This window comes from Megascapheus bottae, chromosome 1 (assembly GCF_031878675.1).
Source record: "Megascapheus bottae isolate mThoBot1 chromosome 1, mThoBot2.hap1, whole genome shotgun sequence".
NCBI lineage: Eukaryota > Metazoa > Chordata > Mammalia > Rodentia > Geomyidae > Megascapheus > Megascapheus bottae.
This window is the reverse complement of record NC_143509.1, coordinates 83,195,259-83,212,860: the sequence shown is the minus strand read 5'-3', so window position 1 is coordinate 83,212,860 and position 17,602 is coordinate 83,195,259.

Sequence of the window (17,602 nt, the reverse complement as noted above, 5' to 3'; positions counted from 1 at the left end):
ACAATAAAAATTATATGAAAAAATAAATGTTTCTTCTGTTTGTCAGTCTGGGTTGACTTCAGATTGATATCCTCAGATATTGCCATTTGAATAGCTAAGATCATTGGCTTTAAGACACCAATGCCTGATTCACATTGTTTATTGTTTTTCTATTTTCATGCATAAATGCCTATTTATTATTATTGTTTAGCACAGTCTCTGTGTACATGTTTGTAATAATTGGTAATCAGTAACTTGGCTACAGTTCACAGAAATAAGAGCATAGCTACAGAGGATACCTTGTTAATATGAAAATAGATTACATAGGAATAGGGAAGTTGTTCAGTTTAGGTCACCTTGCCTGGGAAGTTAACTAAGTGTTTTCCATGAGATAGCATATACATAAAATTGAAAATGGAAACCTAAATAAATAACCTCCCAAAACTGAGGCTTTAGAAATGAATTTTTTTATTACTGCGTTCTCTTGGCGTAAAGCCAAGGGGTGTGGCATTTCACTGTTTTCATGGTGAAAAATTCTGGCAGTAGTAGATAAAAAATTGTGGACATATGCCAGAGGGATAAAAATTGTACTCATTGGTATTCTAACTACTCTTTTCATAATGTCTTCTTACAAGTATAAATGCCAATGTGTAGGTCAAAGAGAACACTTCCAAGAATTAGCATTTTCTTATCATTAGATGCATGAGTCTGTCTATCTACATGAAAGTAAAACCTGCATCAGAAATATTATAGATTGGGTTAGGGACTATGTTATTTCAATTGACACTACCCTAGTCTTTGCTTATTTGAATTTCTGTCCACAGTATCATTTACTTAATCTATTATATACTAAGTGGCTAATAAGCAGAAGTAATTAATGTAATATAATTAATAAAAACTCCATATTAAAATTAAATCATTTAATAACTTATTTTACAAGATAATATCATCAAAACTTTCATGGAACAAAAATTTAATTGTTATATGAAGTTGTTTAAAATTATTTCTAGGAAAAATACTGTCATGTAATTCTAGGATGTGTATTCTTTACATTTATAAAGAAATTTCTACCTGATTTACTATGTCCAGTGAAACAGAATTTCTGTATGCCTTCTTCGAAGAGCGTGAGGTCTGAGGATAGAGGAAATCATTGTAGAAAATTTCATGGTACATATCAATGTACATGGTTTAACTAAGGGCAGACTTTCCCTGAACTTGAGGACAAAGAAATCTGAATATTAGAGAAACTTCTGATTTTACTTAATATATTATAAAATTTCTTATCAAATGCATTTTCTTGGAAAATGTTATCTTCTAAATAACTCCTTTTGAATTTAAACTCTGTAAGAATGTTAGGCTAGAAGATTTGGTTTTGCCATTCACTGGGAGAGAAAAGCCATACCTATACATACATATAAATAAAAAATGTACTATTCTGCGAAGGTCTAGAACAGCATGCTATTTTATTAAAATAATTCCAACGTTGCCTCATATATATTTTTTTTAGAGTTTTCCAATACTATGAGGACAATATGGGGCAGTATATGACCAGTGTGGAAAATGAGTCAGAGCATTATATGAATTAGTGAGATTTGGAGTTAATATACTACTGATTATAATGCAGATATAAATTGAGTCTTCCTTTAGTGTAGGCAAGTGGCTTTTCATATCTGGACAAAGCTTGTGTATTGTAGTGAATCGATGTACGAACAGCCTCAACAATTAAGAAACAGAGGGAGGAAAAGGAAATCAACATTTCAGTAAAAAGTATTTTTATCTGTGTTGAAAGCAATTTAATGTTCTCCTCAATATCATGTAAATTCCTATAAAAATGTCAACACAGTTTAGACCAAATGCTAATGTGTTCTATAACAAGTATGAGGCCCTGAGTTTAAAACCCCAGTGCTACCAAAAATTAAATTAAAAATAAATTTAAAAAAATAAAGCAAATATAAGAAGATAGACCTAATTAATATTAAGGAATTAGAAAAAAACAGTCTTCAATTTTTGCATTATGCATATTATGAACAAAGTAAGAAAATGTGGTTTGTGTTAAAATAGCTACATTATTCACCAGCTTAAAAATCTGGGATATTTAGGAGGGAAATCAACATAATATTACAAATAAACATATAAACAACACAGATAGAAGGGAGAGAAAGAGAGACACAGAGAGTGAGATAATGGTTGCCAAATGTGAAGCCACAAATCTACAGAGTAGACCAGCAGTCTGCACAGAAAACTTGATGTTTTACAATGAGTTCAAAGGCAGACGTCTTGCTGAAAATCTACTTCTCAAAAGAAGTGGTATAATTAGTCTTAATGCTTTCAAGGTATATTAAAGTCCATCCACATTTTGGTTTGCAAATATATTCTATTGTAATGCTATCAATCCAAATGTTAATCTCATTTTAAAATATTTAACATCAAAGAGCAAAGTGATGATTCACCAAAGAATTGATTGTTTAGGCCTAGACAAGTTGATAAATAAATTAACCATGACAAGAATAGAAAGACGAATTGAGAATTAATTTATTTTCCTTCAAAACAGAAGAATTAATTGATCAAGTTTGTGTAATAAGATTCCATGCCCAGCCCTTGGAGAATTAGTTGTTTCTTAATGTTACCTTTTCAGTCATTATTTTTTCAGTCATTATTTGTACAGAGGGATTACAATTATATATGTGAGGTAATGAGTACATTTCTTTTCTTTCTTCTTTTGTATTTTATTGTCCTGGTAAGACATAGAGGGCTTACAGTTACATTCATCAGGTGCATTACTTCTTGAATATTGATCCCACTTCCTATGTTTTCTCCCACTTTCCCTTTCCCTACCCTTCCTAATCATCTTATCTACTTCTCTTCCCTATTTCAAGTAAACAGATTAATGTATATATGATATACCAGGTACCAAAGTCAGACAGAGTAACAGCATGAGATCAACCATAAGTGGGGGAAAGAAATAACTTCACATAGTACAATAAGAACAACAATCACAAAGATAAAACTCTTGTAAGATATGAAACCAATTCAGTTGCCCCTAATTAGGTGAATGGTTCGAGAAGAGGCCATATACACACAATGGAATTCTATGCTGCCATCAGAAAGAATGACATTGCTCCATTTGTAAGGGAGAGACAAGACTTGGAAAAAAATCATATTCACCGAAGTAAGCCAGACCCCCCATGGTTTCTCTCATTTGTCATAATTAGTAGACATCTAGGATTCTCCTAACAGAGGATCACAATAGTTCAAAAGCTACATATATATATGACCATATAGGATGAGGCTAAGCAAAATGAACTTATGGACACATTTCTTTTTGAACTGTGTCATCTCTTCCCTCACTTTCTCCCAGATTTTTTTCCTTGTATTGTCCCTTCCCACACAAGTTTGTGCAGTTCATTTTCAACATAGAGTCTAGTGAGTAGTAAGTACTTTTGCATTTACTCATCCTTTGTCCCACCATTTCTCTGCTTCTCCTTACTCTCCCCACACAGATAGACATAATAAAAGACAAAGGGTAAAGAAATCAAAAACAGTAACAAAGAAGGAAAACAAAACAAAATACAGAAAGTAGAATAACAAAAACTTCTTATATCCATTTCTTGGTATTTATTTTGACAAGCATCATTTTATCATTGTCATTATTTTGAATGCTATATTGTAGTAGTTTGTTGCTCCAGGCACACTTTTGGGAAATGTAAGCAACAGTTCCCTATGACCTTTCACTCTATTGTCTTGAAAAAAATTTAAATATCAGGAGCAAGGCAATTATCAAATGTTCGGCGAACACTTATAAGCTCTGTGATTTTTCAAATGTGTTCATAGAGGGAATGAAAATTATTATTAAAAATCACCAATTTAAAATGAAAGATGGTTTTAGAACACGTAAGTCAGAGCATAATTCAGTACAAGTTTACAAAAATGATGTTGCTATATTGAATTGTGGTTAAGACACAGCCTAGAATAATTGTTAAGACAAGCCTAGAATAAGTCAACAATAAAAAGCTGGTCATTCTGGTCAAGGTTTAATGTAATTCAAACCACATACTTCACCACTTCTTAAAACATCGTTGTACATTACAAGTTTTTTTTTTTATGAGGAAAGCCCTAAAATTAAATAGCAATGTGAGAAACACTAAATATACAAAAACAATATTTTTCACCTGCCCTCCCAGCCTGTTATCTTTACATCCCTTTCAGTAAAAGGACTTCTGAGTAAAGCATACCAATCTCAATGTGTCACTTGCAGATACCTATTTCTTTTCATGTTACAGATTTATTTATATTAATAGAGTTACCATTAATAAGTCTAGATTGTCAGTGTGATATTGGATCCTATGGGGAAAAAACAAAAAACCACTTGGGGGAATGTTGGGTACAGATCTCTCCAAGCTGACCTTTTGCTGATAAGTTGATGATGTTCTCATTAGCAGCAACCCTGCTGTTTGCCCTCAATAAAATATAACATCCTGCTGTTAATGTAATTTCCATTTTGTGATTTAATGGCACAATTATATTAAAGTTACTTTTCTAAGTGAATTACGAATTTAAGAAAAGATGAACATTTTTTTATAAATGTTCCTCCAGGGTCCTCTTCAACTCAATACTTTCATATTGTATGATTATGTATGGGATATCTCTGACATTATGGTTGATGGTATTAAATAATATAATAATATTTAAAGGAAAGACTAGTTATCAAACATGCTTTTTAATAAATAGTATGATTAGTTTTCTCTACATTGAGACAGATTTTATTATCATAGAATTATCTATTTCATTTTTTTCTTACCTTGAAAATTGTCAGGATTTTTTTCTCAAATTTGGTTGACTTTTGTCATAATTAAATTGAGTAGTAATTTTGCAGGAGTCTGTTCATAAAGATAATATTTTGTGAAGGGAAGTGGCCTATCATTATGAGACTGAAACCTGGCAGAAGAATGTTTTAATTTTAGCTTTGCCACTTATTAGATATGTGACCTTGAACAAGTTATAGTCCCTCCTGGAACTGATTTAGTTTTTAATCTGATTAAGGATTGAGTGGAAAATTAGATAATGGATATAAATCACACAGCTCATGAAAACGTTGCCAAGTCTAAACCCTTTAAATTGAACATCTCATGATTTAATGGAAGAAGACATGAAGAAACGAGTTCTTGTGTTGAATATCTCACCTTGACATGTAGAATATTTAAATAATCTGTGAAATATGTTATGTAATTTTAAGCTAGAAGCTTTTATGTTTGTTTTAAATTATTATATGTTAAATTTATAATCCCTTAAAATACTCTAAAAACACATATTTTTAACCCAATAGTTTGTGAACCTATACAGACCACTGAAGCCTATAAACAGATTTCAGAAGAAAAAGGGATTTAGTATTAGATTACACTCTCATACAGACTCTCTCTCTCTCATTCTCTCTCTCTCTCTTTTACATACACACATATTAGCACATACCAGATATTCATACACAAGAATAAATAAACATACAATTTCCTATAGAGAAATGTTTCTGGCCAAATGAAAGATGAAAACTTTAGTCCAACCATTGCTGTAAGAATAAAAACACATCATCTAAATATTCAATGTCTGAGGCCAGCCAGGGAAGTTAATGTCTTCTTCAGAGAGATAGCAAACTAAGATTTGAAGAAAAATAGACAATTTTATGATACAATGCAAGATCTCAGAATTGCTGAGAAATCTGGGGAGGCAGGTTGTGCAGAGATTCTTTCACAATATCTTAGAGAAAAGAAAAGCAAATGAACATAGAGCAAACTTGTTAAATATGTGTGTATACACATACATCAATATAAGTACATTTTACTTCATTTTAGTTGTTCTTAATGACTTTCAAACGTCATCCTGCAAGAGGGTTCTATTGATAAAGACAATGACCAGGGGGCAGGGAATGCCACATAGACAAACAGTACCATGCTAATTTAATCTACCCACACTGCAGATAAGGCAAGAAGAAGGTTGGTAGATCCAGACCAGCTTCAGTACCCCAAGACCCACAGTCTTTCGCAGGCTAAAAACCTGAAACGGAAGTCTACCTCAGTGATTGACGTGTGAGAGAGAGATGCTGGAGTTTCCTGTGATCCATGTATCAGCACACAAGGACTTGGCCAAAATCTTTTGCCTAGAACAACTTCTTGGAAGGAGGAGCTCCGTTCCCAGGTGGTGGGACAAGTCTGCGCTGTTGGGTGTCATTCTTGATCATGGCTCAAAGAAAACCTTGACTATTATTATCTAATGTAATGACAGAGGGTAAACTTAAGACAGTCAGTAAGGGGCAGAAAGCAAGGGTCCCTGGTTATGGCTGCTACACTTCTTACCCATTCTGCTCTAGGCTATCCTTCTCCTTCTGTGTAAATTTAGTGGTGGCTATAGCTAGAATGGATAGTTAGACAAGGTACTGGAAGGTTTGGTCTTGTATTTTGTAGAGAGGAGTGTATTAAAAGAGGAGTGTATTAACAGGCATTGGACTGGCATCGCTGATAACTGAGAAGCTACCACTTTTAGCTGAATTTTCTTTATTGGTGCTATCAGAGGACTCTTCATCTCGCATCACAGACTTAACTATGTGATAGACATATGGGGTCTGAACTTAGTATAAAGAGTTTGAATACAGGACTTTGTACCCATTAATCAACCATTTGATCACTTAAACCACTCCCTTAACAATGTTTGCAATTATTTTTAGATAAATCTGTGCTTTTTGCAAAGCCTGGCCAGGGACCATACGCCTTTTACCTATGTCTGGGGTGTAAGTGACATTACAGCAGTGCTCAGGCCTGAATTCAGTCGCCAGAGCTGACAAATAAATAAATAAATAAATAAACCTTTTGTAATGTTTAGAAAGAAAATAGCTGTAATAACATGTCTATCTCAATAACAGGATATCATATACTCACATTTATATCTCCAATTAGCAATAGTATGCTTTTAAAATGAGTTCTCAATATACTAACATTCAGAAGGGAAAAGGAAAACTTATCATAATAAAATGGATGTAATTTGTTGCGTAATCGATGGGTACTTCTGTTCCTTGACCTATGTCTTTCTTTTCCTCCAGGTACATAAAGAGAATTAGCTATTTCTAAGACAGTAGTATGAGAGTTTTACGTATTTACTATTTTAAATTCTTAAGTTCCAGCCAATATATTTGTCATTTAAGAGCTAATGTATTTAGACATAATTTATAACCCCATGGATAAAATTAAAAAGAGGAATTTCTGCCTTTCTTTTATTATATTGAATTTGACATAACAATGTTATTCTTAAGATTATGAACTTTGGGCATATTTTGGTTAAAAGTCATTCATGGGGCTTAAAAGACATTCAAAATCTAAGCCCTAGGTGATTTTTACTCCTACAAGTCAGTGCACAGAGTGTGCTCTGTGTTTAAAATTGATGACGTGTTCAGTGACATTTGTCATGAGACACACATTACAGAAACGCCTGTGGGATTCTTTGACTGCACAGTGAGAGATGAAGGAGAGGAAATGGAACTGGTCAGTAACAATAGTGTATGCCCTTGAGCAAAGCAACCTGAGAGCAAGTGGCTCAGTGTGGTAGCTACAGGGGAGCATTGTGGTAGATGTTATGGAGGAATTGCTGATAGCACCCAATGTGTACCTTTTCCTCTGCTTGGCCCAAGTAAGACTGTGGGAGATAATCGATGTATCATTTTTGTTGAAGTCCACATCAGTTGGGGAAAACTCTGAAAATATTGAATCAATGAATCAAATAGTTAAAAAATAAATAAATACACATATGGGATTGCTATTTAATCCTGTTGAGTAACATTAATTACATCATGGAATAGATGTGAAATTTTATATTTTAGATGTACAACGTAAGTGAAAATAACATACTGAGAAACAAGCACAAAGTTAATCCTTTTCAAAATTTTCTATTTTATTGATTTACTTGAACCACATAATAACCTCATGTGTACATATGTAGAAACTGAATCATATCAGAATAAAATCCTTGTCTATTTTTCCTGTTCCTAGTATAAATATTCATGTTGAAGGGATAGTTATGAGATGAGCTATTCACTTAATCTTTTTTGTGTGTGAGGTGTTTTTTTTTTGGTACTGGGGATTGAACCCAGAACATTTTACTTGCTAGGCAAGCACTTTGACACTGAGCTATAGCCCAGTCCCATTAAACCTTGATTGATTAAAAACTACCAAACATTACATATATTGGTGGATATACCAATATCTATTCTTATGAAATTCAAGTATGTGTTAACCTTTCAAAATCAATTATATAAAAATGCAAATACTGGGTCAGGATTATGGCCTAGTTGTAGAGTACTTGCCTAGTACGTATGAAACACTGGGTTCAATTTCTTGATACCACATACATGGAAAAGGCTGAAAGTCCATGCTGTAGTCCAAGTGGTAGAATGCTAGTCTAGAGGAAGCTCAAGGACAATTCCTAGACTCTGAATTCAAGCCCCAGCACTGTCTAAAAAATAAATACTGTAGGATGTATAAGAATTAAATCAGAATAAATAGCAGAAAGTAATTTTAAGGAATAGAAATGTGAATATATAACTGATTTGGGAAATTCAATGCTTATAACTACCTAAAGAACTGAACACAAACATATCTTCACTGAAATTCTCTCATTATCCAGAAAGTATCCTTGGTGCAAAGCAGTGGTCATCACAATTTACTTTATTAAGTAGCTAATATAAGCCAGTACTGACCACTGAAATTAACCAAATCTCCCTTCAGCATAGTTTCTTTCAAATTTAGCATAATGAATGTCTTCTAAACAAAGACAAAAACCAAATTAAGATCAATAGGCTCCATGTATACAGATCAAGTTTTAAGCATGCTGAGAGTGTGATGTTTCTACCAGTTCTGTTTACGAAATGGAATGCATGATAGCTGATATGAGGCACCTCCTTTGTCAGGGGTATGTTTCAGCTGTGACACTGACCACTGACCAAGATAGCAGTGAAACATACTTTTATTGATCTATTATATTCTTATTAATATCCTTCTCAAGCCCTAAGTGCAGACTTGTATGAACTGTTTATTGAAATGTGAAGTAAATGATGGTAAATCAATAATATCTATACCTTGTTTGGGCTCTCTGATCAGTGAGGTGTAAAACAGTTTAGTATGTTTGTGCCTTATTTTTTTTGTTTTGGAGCATTCTGTATTTCTGTCTGATATTGCAATTCGGAGATAAAATGTTCTTATTAGAAAATATGCAATTAATAGGACTAATTTTCCAGTATTTTTAAATTTTTGTTGTAAACTGGCAAATAAAATACCAGTACAGGTGTACTTAAAAGGTAAGAGTGTGGATAAGGAAAAGGAGACAGACAGTTCAATGGAAGGAGGGAGTGGAGATAATAAAGTCATAATGTTCAATGCCTATCCTACAAGATGAAGGAAACAGAGAAGGGGTAAGCTTGGGAGAGATGGGAAAAATGATGAAAGGGCTGACATCAAGCTGTATTATATTGGTAAACCAATTTTCTGTATGGATGCTCTTTTTATAACTAGTAAAAATAATGTTATCCTTATGCTTTAAAAAACATTCAGGCTGGTGCTCTACCAATTGAATCTCAGGAAGCTGAGATTTGAGGATCACTGAAGTCAGCCCAAGCAGCTAAGATTACAGCAAGAAGCTAGAGCTGTGATTCAATTGATAAAATATCAGCCTGGTTTTTCTTTTTCTAAAAGCATAAGGATAGTGTGCAGGCCCTGAGTTCAAGCCCTAGAACACACACACACACACACACACACACACACACACACACACACACTCAAACCTGTTATATGTTTAATAGGTAAAAGGCTGAGAAATGGCCAGGAGTTTGGCCTGGTGGTAGAGTGCTTGCCTAGCATGCATGAAAACCTGGGTTCGATTCCTCGGAACCACATACATAGAAAAAAGCCAGAAAGAGTAGCAGAGCTCTCACCTTGAGAAAGACAAGGACAGTGTAAGCCCAGGACTGGTAAAAAAAAAAAAAGGCTGAGAAGATGACATAATGTTCCTTTCTGAAGTTAATTCTACAATAAAGATAATTATTGAGTTCCTCAAAAAACTACATGTAGGGGCTGGGAGTTTGGCCTAGTGGTAGAGTGATTGCTTAGCATGCATGAAGACCCAGGTTCGATTCCTTGGCACCACATACATAGAAATAAACTGGAAGGGCTGGAAGTGGTACTGTGGCTCAAGTGATAGATCACTAGCCATCAGAGAGCCCAAGGACAGTGACGAGGCCCTGAGTTTAAGCCCAGGACTGGCAAAAAAAAATTGTAATTCAGGCATGTTAATACTATGATGATGAACTCTTGACTATGACATTTTGTGTTGTTAATGAGTTTCAGAATTTGTTTGTCCATATATGCTTAGATGATCTTTAGGAAACAATCGCAAACATTAAGATTTATATTTGAAATTTTAGATCTCTGCATGCAAAATATATTGTAATCAAGTATTCAAGAAATTTTTCTGAATCATCAAGAAGCACTCCAGCCTGGAGTGAAGTTGTCTCACTTCTTCTAGCTCAGCATCCACTGCTCAGCAGAGAGCCAAGAAGAAATACAGGTGCCAGTCTAAGTTTATTCTGCCTCTCTAGAAGGGGATAATTTTGACATTTTTTAATTTTATCTCCCTCTTTCATGTTTCAATATTGTAGGACAACAATAGTTGAGAAATTGGAGGTTTTTCTACACTCAGCATCCCTACGTAGAACTGAAGTTCCATGAAAAATAAAAATCTGAGGCTCTAGTCTCCTGCTGTCACTCTATCATAGGATGTAGCTTGCATGATACAAGAAACAAACTGAAAATCCATGGATGTTGCCCTCACCCAGTGACCCACACAAAGTCACTTTATGTGAAGTGGGACATTGATCTTACCTCTAGCTTCAAAGCAGAATCACAAAAGATTGTATTACAAGGAAAGGCAGAATTACTGTTTTCCTAAGAAGCTTTGTTCATTTGTGAGATAGTCAAGCCTAAGGGAATATTCAAAAACAGAAGACATTGTTGAAAGTAATTATAAGAAATCTGTATAACCAATACTATAAACATTGGATTGAAGTACGGAGGGAGGAAGAATGAAAGAGATGATGAGTTAGTTCTTGTATGCATATATGAACATGTCAAAATGAAATCTCTTGTACAATTAATTGATGCTAAATATAAAAATGTAAACAAAACAGAATGACTCAGTGACTACAATTGTAAGGCGACTAAACTTAATTAGATCAAATGATGGAACTAAGCAAGAGAATGGTAGGAGTACATGGACATGTTTTTTTTGTTTTTTGTTTTTTGGGTTTTTTTTTTTTTGCCAGTCCTGGACATGAACTCAGTGCCTGAGCACTGTCCTTGAACTTTCTCAAGGCTAGAGCTATACCACTTGAGCCTCAGCACCACTTATGGCTTTTTTCTATGTATGTGGTACCAAGGAATCGAACCCGGGTCTTCGTGCATGCTAAGCAAGCACTCTACCATTAGGCCAAACTCCTGGCTCCAAAGTGTACGTGACATTTTTTTTTTGTGTGTGTGGGGGGGTGGTTCATGGGGCTTGTACTCTGTGCCTGGGTGCTGCCCATGGACATGTTTTTAACAGAAAGTTTAAATGAATTAGTCAAAGTCCTGCTAAGCTGTTCATATATATGTGCACATATATACATACATCTTCATGTATGTATGTGTATACATATGTGCATATGTATAACTGTTATATATTGTCTTATTGTCCAGTTATAACCATGTACTTTGGGGTTAAGGTTGTTTTATGCTGATTTTATTTCTTACAGGTTCAGCATATGTAGTGTATACAACTATCCCATAATCCTTAATTTTCAGCATCCTACATGCTGAGATTTTAGTGGTGTCCCACCATACTTTATAATTTGGTATTGTTTTAACACATATATGTAATTACAGCAGTAAGAGAAAAAATGAGTTTTTAATGCAATATTTTAAGTGTTTTAATGAAAATATATTTTTCAATGGAATTAAGTTAGTGTAAATTCAAATTTTACCCTGATAGTAGTTACAGTAAGCAACCACTGAGAAAATACATATTTAAAAAATATGTCACCTTAACCTAAAAATCTAAAATCTAAGCTGCAGTAAGTCAAAAAATAGACTACAGTCATGTGTCTCAGTCAAATGTGTGCACAGTAAAGATGCAATATTTCCTTCAGGCTTGATATATAAGAAATGTATGATACATAAATGAAATTTTTGCTTTTATGGCTAAGTACCATTTTAAGGTATATTACCTATATGAAAATATTATAGTAATGATTAACATTACGTTTTGTTGTAAGGGGGGCTTGAACTCTGGGCCTGGGCATTTTCCCTGGGCTCTTCAGCTCAGGGCTATCACCCTACCCATTGAGCACCATTTCCAGTTTTCTGGTGATTATTTGGAGATAAGTGTCTCATAGACTATAGTACCCAGGCTGCCTTCAGATCTCAGCCTTCTGAGTAACTATGCTTACAGGTGTGAGCCACCACACTCAGCCTGAAAATGCTGTTTAAAAATCTGATACATCTGAAATCAGAAAGACTGCTCTTCTCGATCATTATGGATAAGCAATATTATACCTGAAGTTAGAGAACGTTTTTGGGTTGCATCGGACTTAGGAGGGGTTACTTGAGGGTATGAGAGAGATGAATAATGGAAATAATATTTTTGTAGAGTAATGCAAATATTTAAAATAAATTGCAATAAAGCTTCCATGGCTATGAGTATATAAAATATGATTATGTACTTAAAGGGTTAATTTTCATGATCTGAATTGTGTCTTACTACTAATGCCTAAAAGACATTTTAAATTAGCTTTCTAGATTTAACATGCAGAAATTGTTAGAGAAATTTATAATACTATGAAAATGAATATCTGAGCTATTGAAAGGAAAATATACTATCTTAGAATATGACATTCAATTTTGTGTAAAGATTTATAGTTCAGCACTTAAAATATATATTTCATCTTTCCCAATACTTTCAAAATAGATTTTCAAATTATCATTGACTTGTAGATAAAACATTAGGAAACCAAACTTTACATTCAATAGTAAAACATATCAATGTTTGTTTAAATGTAAAATTATCTAGCTGCTACAGGATGACCTGCTAAAGTACTTCTATAGGTTGATCTGAGTCCTTTTTTTTTTTTTTTTTTACTAAATACAGAGAAGGGGTTTGTTAACTATTAGAAAGGAAGCACTCATGTTCTAGCTAAAGATCATCTATATAGAGAGCTCTTTATGTCTCCTTTGTGACTAACAAAGTTGACTACTATTGAAAGGTCAAGGAGAAATGGGTATTTACAGACAAAGAGAATCCAGAACAATACTGTCAAATGCTTTTGACCAGATTGTAAGAAATAAAGAAGTGAGAAGTCATTAAACGCCTAGATATAATCCTCTCCTGGGACTACTTTTACTGAGAGAAACAAGTAAATGACTTTGTGTATAAGGCCATGAATCCAGAGTAATAAAGAGCTCTTAAAATATCCATCCTACTGTACATCAACATGAAAGCCTATTATACCTCACTGAGATTTAAATATAATTTTGAATGTATGTGTAGCATCTTCCAATAGATTTGTATCCAAATAAATTGTAATACAGGAAATTTTAACCATGAGAACATATACTTGTTAATTTCTTCCATGAGAATTCATGTTTAAAATCCCAGGAAGTTTCTATTGGGTGTGAATTATAATACTGAGACATACTCAAATGTTATTTTTATTATATTTCCATATTTTTCATGATAAATATATGCTTAATTATACGCACAAAAATGTATTGTGCTCTTTTTCCAAAATTCCATTCTTCTGATTTGATACGTAAGCCTATTTAGAAATGTGTATTAAGGAAATAAGAACTAATACATATTTCATATAGACAATATCATCATATTAGGATGTTATTCATGTGACCTGTACTATATTATAGCTCAAATTTCACTAAACAATTCAAGGGTTATAATTTTATATATGTATATATTCTCATCCATTATTACTGTATGATCAACTGAAATTTCCTCAGTTATACAATATGCCCATTAAACCAAATCCTCATGTTGGAATACTTGGTGGACTTATTGATGATTTCATTAATGTCCTGAGGAAACATCATCTACTGTACTAAAGCCAGATATTCTGTAACTTAGGTTAAATAACACAATGAATGTAAAGCAAATAAACAAATAAATATCAGTAAATAAACAAATAAATATCAGTAAATGTATGGAACTTAAACAAAATCCTTACAAATTGCCATTTACAGAAATGGAAATATTATAGATCAGGATATAGTTGTACAAATGCTAAAAATAACATGTTTAATAGTAAATATAAAATACTACACTCAATAATATGGTTAATATGCTGTGAAAAAAATCTATTTTTATATTATTTTTAATATTTATTCTTAGTACTCTGAGAGATAATACCAGTATCATCCATCAACAATTTTGTTACTTTAAAACTACTGTCAAATATAAATGATTCATATAATCTATAAGAAGCAACAATTATTTAAGAATTATTTTAAACAAAATGAAACTACATCTGTTGTTTGATTAGTGAGAAATGTGTCATAGTAGGATGATTAAATTATATCCAAGTTTAAGTTTTAGCATTGTAGGGCAACTATAACTTATCCATTCAGTAGCTTTCCTTTGTTTTATGTTCTTAAAAATATATCCTGTATATTCTTCACTGTTCCTTTTGAGAGCCGAGGCTACTGCCTTTTCCAGTGATAATGCTTTACTAGAAGTCAGTGGTCTTCTCTGGATAAAGTGGAAGAGTTGCATTTTTCCCATGAGCATTTGACAAAAACTGGAGACATTATTAACACTTGTAACATGAGTGACTGGAAGTGAAACTAGAGATTGCAGATAATACATGCCACGTGATTTAAAGGTAAGAAGCAGCATAGGATAGCACCTAATAGCAAATAATTACCAGGTAAAACAATATATTACTGCCTATTTGATCGATCCTGAATCTTTCAATGATGAGAATCTTACACCACCATGCATATGGTCAGTATATGTATAGATATCGGTCATAAATTTCACTTAGACTTGAGAATGAATTGTTCTAGGACCTTTCTCTTGAGGGTCTTGTCTCAATTATAAAGGACATAATGCAGAAACACCTCTCCTTTTCCTTTCACCTTAATACTGAAATGATATACTACTACAGTAAGCTCATTGCCAGGAGACAGTGGCTTTGACAATTTCACAGAACAGAATTATGTAACTGTAGCTTTTAAATGAACAAAAATTGACTTTTATGATAAACTGTGATTATGTTGCCTAATTTTAACCATAGTATTTCTCTAGCTAATCTCTTTTCCATACCTCCTTTTTGTTTTTATTTAAGGGATGAATTGACAAATTATGGTCAATGAAATGTGCACAGAAGTGATGTATTTTGTTTTCATGGATAATCAATGAATATTCCCATTCAATCTCTAGTTCTGCCTCTCACAGATTTTACTAAGAAGGTATCTATGTTTTGGTCATATAGACCTCTCCAGAATAGGAAACTATGAAACTTAGAGTTCCATTGAATAAGAAATGGTCTTGTGGATTGCTTATTCACACATACTGAAATATATCAGGTTTAGCAGACAACAGTATTATCACCGTTTTATTCAAACATTAACATCTTCACTTACAGTCTTTCCTTAGTCCTTACATAAATTCTTGTTATCAATTTGTAACTGAGGCATAACATTTTAAAACATAAGACTATTAGTGTTATAAATAATCTATCCAAACAAGTTAGAGTACACTTATGATATAATTCCTATGAATGAGTTTTATAAATATTAAGTGTCATAAAATAAGTTAAATAAAATTCATGAGTTATAAATCATGTTGTTCAACATGCTGATCATTCATTTTACAAATAATGTGTAAGTAAATATAAATGCTCATGTAAATGTGTATAATATATTCAATCACATACATGGAGCCTATGCTATTGGAAGCTATTGAGGCTGCATGAAAGTATCAGCTATATATCTTACTGAATAACAAGATTTAAGTGGTTTTATATATATATATGTATATATATATATATTTTTTTTTATGGCCAGGCGTGGGGCTTTATGTCAGGGCCTAAGCATGGTCATTGGACTTTTCTCAAGACTAGAGTTCTACCACTTGAGCCACAGCACCACTTCCAGCTTTAAAAAAAAAATATTGTCAGGGTAATATATACAGGGGTTACAGTTACATTTGCCAGATAGTAGGTGCATTAATTCTCCAGTTTTTTTCTATGTATGTGGTATATACATAGAATTGAACCTCTTTGTGTATGCTAGGCAAGCACTCTACCACTAGGCCAAACACCCAGCCCTATTCTTTTTTTTTTTTTTTAGTAATAGTTTTATATTCTTTTTGATTACATCTAATTTTCCTCTCATATATCAGTATGTAGTATGTACATATGTATAGAATGTCATTGAACTGCCATCTAATGCAGTCAATATTTTTACCATTATTTTTATCTTTTACCATTGCCATATGAAGTAGTAGTAGAATAGCCTTCCAAATATATCACCATAAAAATCCCACCTTACAGGGAGAAAGTATTCTTTAGAAATAATTAAGGAAATTATCATAGCTTACCTGGATTGGCTGAACCAAATCACAGGATTACTGAAAATAATCTTCCCAGGTGAGTTCAGAGTCAAGCAGAGAAGAAACAAGAGTTACAACCTACCTGGGTTTGAAGAAGAAACAAATTCCGTAAGTCTAGGTGATCCAAGAAACTGGAAAGACAGAGAAGCAGAATTTACACCATGATGTGGGCAGATGGCATCAAAACTAATTTAAACAGAATTATAAAATGATAGATTTTGTGTTGATTATAAGGCACTATATTTGTGAACATTTCTCATAGAAAACCATCATAATTGTTGGTAAAAGCTGTTTCCCCTGTTTAATCACAGCATATTCTAAACCCTGAGCAGTGCTGAGGATGTGCTAGTACTCACCTTCTTTATCTTCCAGGCCTGAATAACCAAACAGAAAGGAATATATTAGCAGGATGACTCCCACCAGCAAAGCCTGAGCTTACAGGGTCATTATGATGCCTAGTTGTAAGTTTCAAGTTTTAACAAATGGAATGCTATCTTTAGTGTTCTTAATCTTAGTCTCTTGTAAATCTGAAATTTACATTTGTGTCAAATTTAGCTTACTAATAAGGAGAGATTTAAAATACAAGAGGGAAAATTGAGGGGGAAGAGGATCAAAGATACTTATATATGTGTAATATATTAGTGTAATTGTACATGTAATATATTAGTATAATTATATACATATGAACATATACACACATGCATATTCTTAAATGTATGTATATACATATATGTGTGTATGTATATATGAGTGTGTGTATATATATGTATATATATATGTTTTAGGCCAATCAAAGCAGAGACAAATGGCATGCCTTATTGATTGATTTATTTTCTAAACTTTTCTAGAAAACAGAATCCCACTGGTTATAGATAAATGATAGATAGATAGATAGATAGATAGATAGATAGATAGATAGATAGATAGATACATGATTTTT